Source organism: Hakea prostrata, chromosome 10 (assembly GCF_041222555.1).
Source record: "Hakea prostrata isolate BN-2017 chromosome 10, UWA_Hpros_2, whole genome shotgun sequence".
Taxonomy (NCBI): domain Eukaryota; kingdom Viridiplantae; phylum Streptophyta; class Magnoliopsida; order Proteales; family Proteaceae; genus Hakea; species Hakea prostrata.
The window spans coordinates 25,940,271-25,947,512 of record NC_142609.1 but is presented as its reverse complement, the minus strand read 5'-3'; positions in this window follow the sequence as shown (position 1 = coordinate 25,947,512).

Sequence of the window (7,242 nt, the reverse complement as noted above, 5' to 3'; positions counted from 1 at the left end):
CGGTAATAGTAGTGGTAATGAAGCTTTTGCTTCTCCTCCTTCCAAACAGTCGGATAGTGATAACAAAACCCTAACTGCCCTCTAGCGTGAGTTTGCTGAAGTTTCTCAAAAACGTTTAGGGAGAAAAACCAAAACTCCAACCGAAACTCCTTCTGTCCTCCTCGAGTCTGGATCTTCCAAGATTGCCGAGTCTTCTAGGCAGCCTCAAACTTCCAGGTCCAATGGTGGACCTGGCTATGTTCCCTCCATTTACAAGGAGGAAACCCTTCTTTCAGCCATCCAAGATTTTGATTTTCCTTCCTCTTATCAGGTTAGGGCTCCCCATCCTGATGAGAGGGTTGATTCAACCCTCTCGGGTGAATTTTCCTTGTACATAGATGCACTGGAAAGCGGGGTTCGCTTTCCCTTTTTTAATCCTTTGTTTTCTGCAATTCTGAATCATTGGGACATTTGTCCTGGAATGCTCCTTCCCAATAGCTGGCATCTCATCGTTGACTTCTTGGGTTTGTGTTTTGAACTTGGCATTATGCCATCTCTTTCTCTCTTTGTACATTTTCATGTTCTTTCTATCTCCCATCCTCCCGGATGGGTTTTTCTGTCCAAACGCAATAAGGCTGAACTTGATTGGAGGGGCAGCATCCTTGCCAAAGGAACTTGCCCTTCTAACCACAAGATGGCGCGAACGATACTTTTTTTCTGTCGAGCGCCTCCTTCGGATCTTAACTTCCCAACCGCCCTGGAGGCGGTGTACTTCTTCCAAGAATAACCGAGGCCTTCCCTTATCCAAAGAAGACGAGGCAGCCGTCAGGAAGATCAAATCCATTCCATGGTATCAAGAGATACATGGACTTGAGGTGGAGTATAACTCCATTCTTCAAGATCGGGGCTTGGCTCATTGTGAGCTTCTAACCATCATCCTTTAATTTTACTGAAGTGATATGTCAATTCGACTCTTGCTCTTCTTTGCAGTGCCTCCAAGAATGAACCCCGAGAACCTGCGAGTGAAGGCCGCTAGGGCCGTTGCAACAGCCGAGCAACGATCACCCAGAGCCTTGACCGTAGATCAAGAGGTTTCTGTTCCCTCTCCCGGCCCCTCTTATAGGGGTATTAGGAATATTAGGCCCGTGGCTGATGCTTCGGGTAAAGGGAAGAAGCCAATGGTGGAGAGGTCTAATGTCTCCTCCTCCGCCCGAACCAAAAGGAGTCATGATACAATTGATGCTTCCTCCCATAAAAAATCCAAAACTTCAACGGGTTGTGAGGAGGTCTTCACCCCCCAGTGGACCCTGAAGTTGACCGACAGGGTGACTTGGGACCCTGAGAAAGCTGCAGAGTGGAGCTCCCTCAGTCTTGTTCCTTCTGATCGCCAGGAATTTGAAAACCTGGATGACGTTGCCCTTGTTAGTCAATCCACAAGGTACCGGTCTTCTTGCTTACTTATTTTTTCATAATTTCTTATGACTTCTTCTGATATTTTCCGCCTTCCCAGGAATGCTGTGTTGAGCTTCTATCAACACATGGAAGCATTGAGCCGGGTTGGCCGCAACAGCTCCTTGCTGCGAACTTGTGAAGAGAATTTGGCCAAGGCCAATTCTGAGATAGACCGGCTAACTGCAGCTGCTGAGGAGTTGCAGAGAAAGCATGAGGAAGAAGTGATCTCCCTCAAGGATGCCCTTGTTGCTTCGAAGGCTCGTGTCGCTGCTGCCGAGCGCGAGGCCAGGAAGCAAAAAGAAGCTGCCACGTTGTTCAGTGACAGGCTTGAAATTAAATGTATGGAGAACGAAGAATATCTGAAGTGGGCGGTCCCTAGCAAGCCCGAGCACATCAAGCCAGAGCTTCGGAAGGAGTGTGTTCGGAAGTACTTGAACAGCGTACCTTTCTCCGAGCTGCTAGGTGCCTACAACATTCAAGCTTATCGCTTGGGGCAGAATGACGTTTGGGAGCGAATTCTCGCATCAATCCCTTCCTTCGATACTGCTCCCTTTCGTGAGGTGTGCCATAAAGAGGTCTCCGGGAAATTAGGCATGGATCTCCCAGACTGGGCTCGGGAAGAAAATGATCCTTTTCTCGCTGACCCTCAATATGAGGCATACCTGGCTGACGAGCCGGCACTTCCAGAGGAGAGGTCACAAGCCGAGTCTCAAGCTGCTGCTAAAGAGGACTCTGACAATGTCATTCTTGAGGAAGACTCTTCTCAAGATCCTGAGAAAAGTCCTCCCGACCAGGGTCCCTCGGGCAACAATGAAGAAGAGGCTTAGGGAGTTATCTTTTTTTTTTTTTTTTTTTTTTTTGTAAAGATTGACCTCCTTTCTAATGAATAGACACTTCTTTTTCATGTTGGCCTTTCCATTTCCCTGTCTCCTGCTGAACTCTTGTCTTGAATATCAAAGTATAAATGATAAAACTTATCACTTAACTTCACATTCTTCCACGAATAATAATCTTGTAGAGATATTGTGAAGATGCGTTTCGGAAAGATGCATTAATCTTCCCCACTACTTCATTTACTGCAAAGTCCACACGTTTCCCTTCTCGTATCTGCGAAGTCCAAACGTTTTCTTGCTTTGGTATACCATTCACTGTTTCCAATGAATCGAAAATACACCAATTATTACAATGGCGGTGCGACGATTAGAGGTATCTCTGCATCGGGTGCTCGCCTCCACATGTTTCCATGTGGCATCCCTCCGACCGTTGATCTTGCTTTCTGCATATTTCGAAGCGTCATTTCGATCTGGGCCATTGGTTGTCCTTAGCTTTCAATCGTCGTCTTAATACCTGAGGCTATTTAAAGCCTACGTGGGTGCTCTCCATCTATCCTGCTATATGCAAGTTAGATTTGCTAAAGTGCTAAAGCGACATTCCGTCCTTCTGCCTGCTTCCGTATTCCTCATACTCCAACAATAGCTCTATCAACTTCTGAACAAGTGAGTTTTTTGATTACTCATCTCTTTCCCCACTTCCCCCCTGAGTAAACTGCACAGTAGTAGTACTTGGGGTTTAGTTAATCGGATTTTTCATAAGTGATAGAGAACTAGGGTTTCCCCTTTCTTTTTTGTCGTCGTTGGATATCTGTACTGATACGGCTTCTCTGTTTATATAGTGGCTCCAAAGATCAACCGGAACTTTATCAGAGCGAAATCTTGTAAGAAAATCGTTCCGTCTGCGGTGGTTGGGGCCAGTGAGGTGGTTTCAACTAGTGAATCCTCCAAGCGTAAGGCGACTGCTGTTGGTGAATCTTCAAGTCAGATTCCCACAGTTTCTATTGATGCCACCCCTGTGCCTCTTTTGCCCGAAGTGATCGCTCGTCTTTCCCAAGAAGATCTTGATCACTCCGTTGTTGATGGCGCTGCTGACGCCCCTGCTGCAGAGACCGTTGGTGCACCCCCGAAGGAGACTCGTCGGGCATCTGAGGCAACTATGTTGGCGTTTGATGAAGGTGTGGTCCCAGCAGGTGCTGCTCCTATTTCCAATTCTAGTGCTTGTTTGGCATCCTCCTCCTCTCCTTTGGAGTTGGAGGATTTTGCCACCAGGAAGCGCCGTCGGGTGACAGGTGATGCAGCTCATCCTTCTCTTGATGTAGCTCATCCTTCGCCCAAATTAGTGTCAAACGAGTTTGACAGAGCGTTGGAATGGTGCACTGCTGCTCGATGACTTCTGAGAGCGTAGTGCTTTCCAAACTCCCAGATGAAGTCTTTATAAAGTCACTGGTGATGTAAGTCTTTCTTCATTATCTTTTGATTCTGAAAAATTACTCCTCTGCTCCTTTTTAACTCGGAAGTTATTTGCAGGAGTCTTACTGGTAACTTCCACAACCAAGTGGAAGCAGCCTCTAGGCTCAATAGGTTGAGCAATAAAGTTTCCAAGCTTCGGGAAATCTCTAAAGCTAAAGATGCTAAGATTGCTCGCCTTAGGAAACTAGCTTGGGAGGTTGTAGGAGAAAAGAATTCGATGATCCGTCGTCTTCAGTCGGACTTGGATGATGCCAGGGAGAAGATCCGGCAACTGGAGCGAGCAATTGGAAAGTCAGGAGCCAAAGGATCTGAAACGTTACCCCAAAGGCAAGCTGTCGTTCCTTTGCCCGAATCCCTTCCAATTGATGTTCGCAGAGCCTGCGTCTTCAAGTATTTACACAGTAAGCCCTTTGTTGATATGATGAATGCTTATAACTTGCAAAGGCGTCCGGGATGGTGAGAACGAAGTATGGAAATCAATATTAAGGAAGGATTCTCATTTTGATACGACTCCCTACAAAGTGCTTGTTTGCTATTCTGAAGTATTTACCGATTTGGGTATTCCTCCTACTGACTGGATCAAAGATAAGATTGATCCTCCACCCTCCGATCCAGATATTATGCATTATCTGGAGAATTCTCCTGTTTATTCTCTCCTGGAAGGAGTCAATTATGACGAGCTCGTCTTGAATGCAAGTTTGGTCGAGGACCATACTTCTCCTGGACAAGTTGGACAAAGAGTATGAAATTGCGGAGGATCTTATGCATACCGAGATATTTTTTGTAATCCTCATTTCTCCTCTTCTTTTCCTTGAATCCACACCAATGGTTGACTCATATGTTTGTTCTAGCAAAGTTGTGTCGATCTTGTATGACTTCTTAATAATCACCGATGATGACTTTCTTTTTTGACCGAAGATTGTATCCAGCTCTTGTAATTGTTTTGATACTGGCCTCTTTCGATCTTTTGAAGAAATAAGAAATTAACTTCATCTTGAACTTTGCTAGCCACTTGAATCGCTGTTGAATTAGGTCTTAATTGTTTGAAATAATGCCTTTACTTAAAGATTTCCGGAGAAATACAATAAGTCTGAGAAGGAACTCACTCGGGTTTTAAACCAATGCCTTTACTTATGGATTTCCAGAGAAATACAATAAGTCTGAGAAGGAACTCACTCGGGTTTTAAACCGATGCCTTTACTTAAGGATAATTCAAAAATTCAATAAGTCTTGAAGGAACTTACTCGGGTTTCAAACCGACGCCTTGCAAAAGGAGCTCACTCGGATTTTCATCCGATGCCTCGACTTAAGAAGATCCGAAAAAATTCCATAAGTGTTGAAGGACCCACACGGATTTTCATCCGATGCCTTATAGTTGGATCTTGTTCTTCAATGTGGTGTATGATGCCCCCCAATCAAAAGATAATTTGTTGAAAGCCAAAAATTGCATTGATTGAGTTGAAAATGTTTACATCGCGAACAAAATTGAAATCATCATCAAGGATAAAACTTTTTGAGATGCCTGGCATTCCACGACCGATCCAACTCTTTCTGGGTTTTGATATTCTTCAGCCTGTAAGCTCCTGAACCAACTGGTTTTACAACCATATAAGGTCCTTCCCAGGAAGGGTCCAATTTTCTTTGGTGACGCGGATCGGAAGCTAAGGTGTTTCTCAACACCAAATCTCCGGCTAAGTACCAACGATTCTTCACTCGAGTATTATAATGAGACGCTATCCTTCTTTGATAATGTTGAGTTCGAGCTATTGCCTTTGCCCGAACTTCGTCCAACAGATCAAGACTATCAAGCAGTCCTTGCTCATTTGCTTTTTCCTCGAACTCTCGATCCCGTAATGTCCCCGCCATTATCTCCACTGGTGCCAATGCTTCGGATCCATATGCCAACCTGAATGGAGTTTCTCCTGTGGGTGTTCGAACCGTAGTTCTATAGGCCCACAGTACATTATGAAGTTCTTCGACCCAAGAAGCTTTGTCAGCTTCGAGTCTTCTCTTTATTCCTTCCAGTAGCGTTCGGTTAGTAACCTCTACCTGTCCATTGCTCTGGGTGTATGCCACTGAGGACATACGATGCTCGATCATATATGTTCCGCAAAATTGCTCAAATTGCGGACAGTCGAACTGAGTACCATGGTCAGTGACGATAATCTTTGGAATCCCAAAGCGATATATGATTGACTCAACCACGAATTTCTCCACTTTTTCTCGTAATTGCTGCCGGTGCACCGCCTTCAACCCATTTCGTGAAGTAATCAATTGCTACTATCAGATATTCCCGTCCGTCTGACGCCTTGGTGAATTTGCCCATGATATCAATTCCCCACATCGCAAAGGGAATGGGATCTAGAATTGAAGTCATGGTTTCAGCCGGGCACTTCGATACTGTAGCATGAATTTGATAGTTACCACACCGACGAACATATTCCATAGCAGCCTCTTGGACCTTAGGCCAATATAACCCAAGTCTTAGAATTTTGTGGGCCAGGGCTCGTCCACCCATGTGAGCTCCACAAATTCCTTCATGAACCTCAGCCAAAGCTGATTTTGCTCCTTCGGGGCCTATACATCTCATAAGGGGTCCAGAATAAGATCTTTTGTATAGTCTCCCATTCTGAATGACAAATCTAGCTGATCGTATCTTGATCAACTTTGCCTCTTTCGGATCCTCAGGTAATTTGTCATCTCTCAGATACTCGATTATCGGATCCATCCAGCAATGCTCTGCTTCAATATAAGAAATTTCTTTCTCATGATAACTTGGAAAAGTTATTTCTTCAATATAGACCGAAGGGTCTAGATTCTTTTCTTTGGCATTGGCTAGTCGGGATAGCTCATCTGCCACTGAATTTTCATTCCTTGAAATCTGAGATATCTTCAAATTCCAAAATTGGTTTTGAAATGCCTGCACTATCTCTTGATATTTCTTCAAGCGTGGTTCTTTAATACCATACTCCCCCTGGACTTGGTTGACTATAAGTTGAGAGTCACTATAAATAGTAACATCTGCAATAGACAATGCTTTTGACAACCGAAGTCCAGCTATTAGAGCCTCATATTCTGCTTCGTTATTACTTGCTTCAAATGCAAATCTCAAAGCATATCGAATAATAAATCCTGCTGGACTTTTTAATAGAATTCCAGCTCCTGCTCCATCTTTATTACTCGAACCATCCACATATACCTCCCAAGTGGTTGGTATAATGGGATCCTCGATGGTGGATTCCACCGGTGCAATAGTTTCTACTACAAAATTGGCTAATGCCTGAGCCTTGATTGCAGTTCTGGGCTTAAAGCTCACTTGGAACTCGCTGAGTTCAACCGACCAGGACACCATCCTTCCAGATAAATTAGGTTTATTAAGAACTTCACTAAGAGGAAAAGTTGTAAATACCTCAATTGGATGAGCCTGAAAATATGGCCTTAGCTTCCTGGCGGCCATCATGAGAGCCGAGCCACGCTTCTCAATCTGCGAATATCTTGTCTCTCGCAT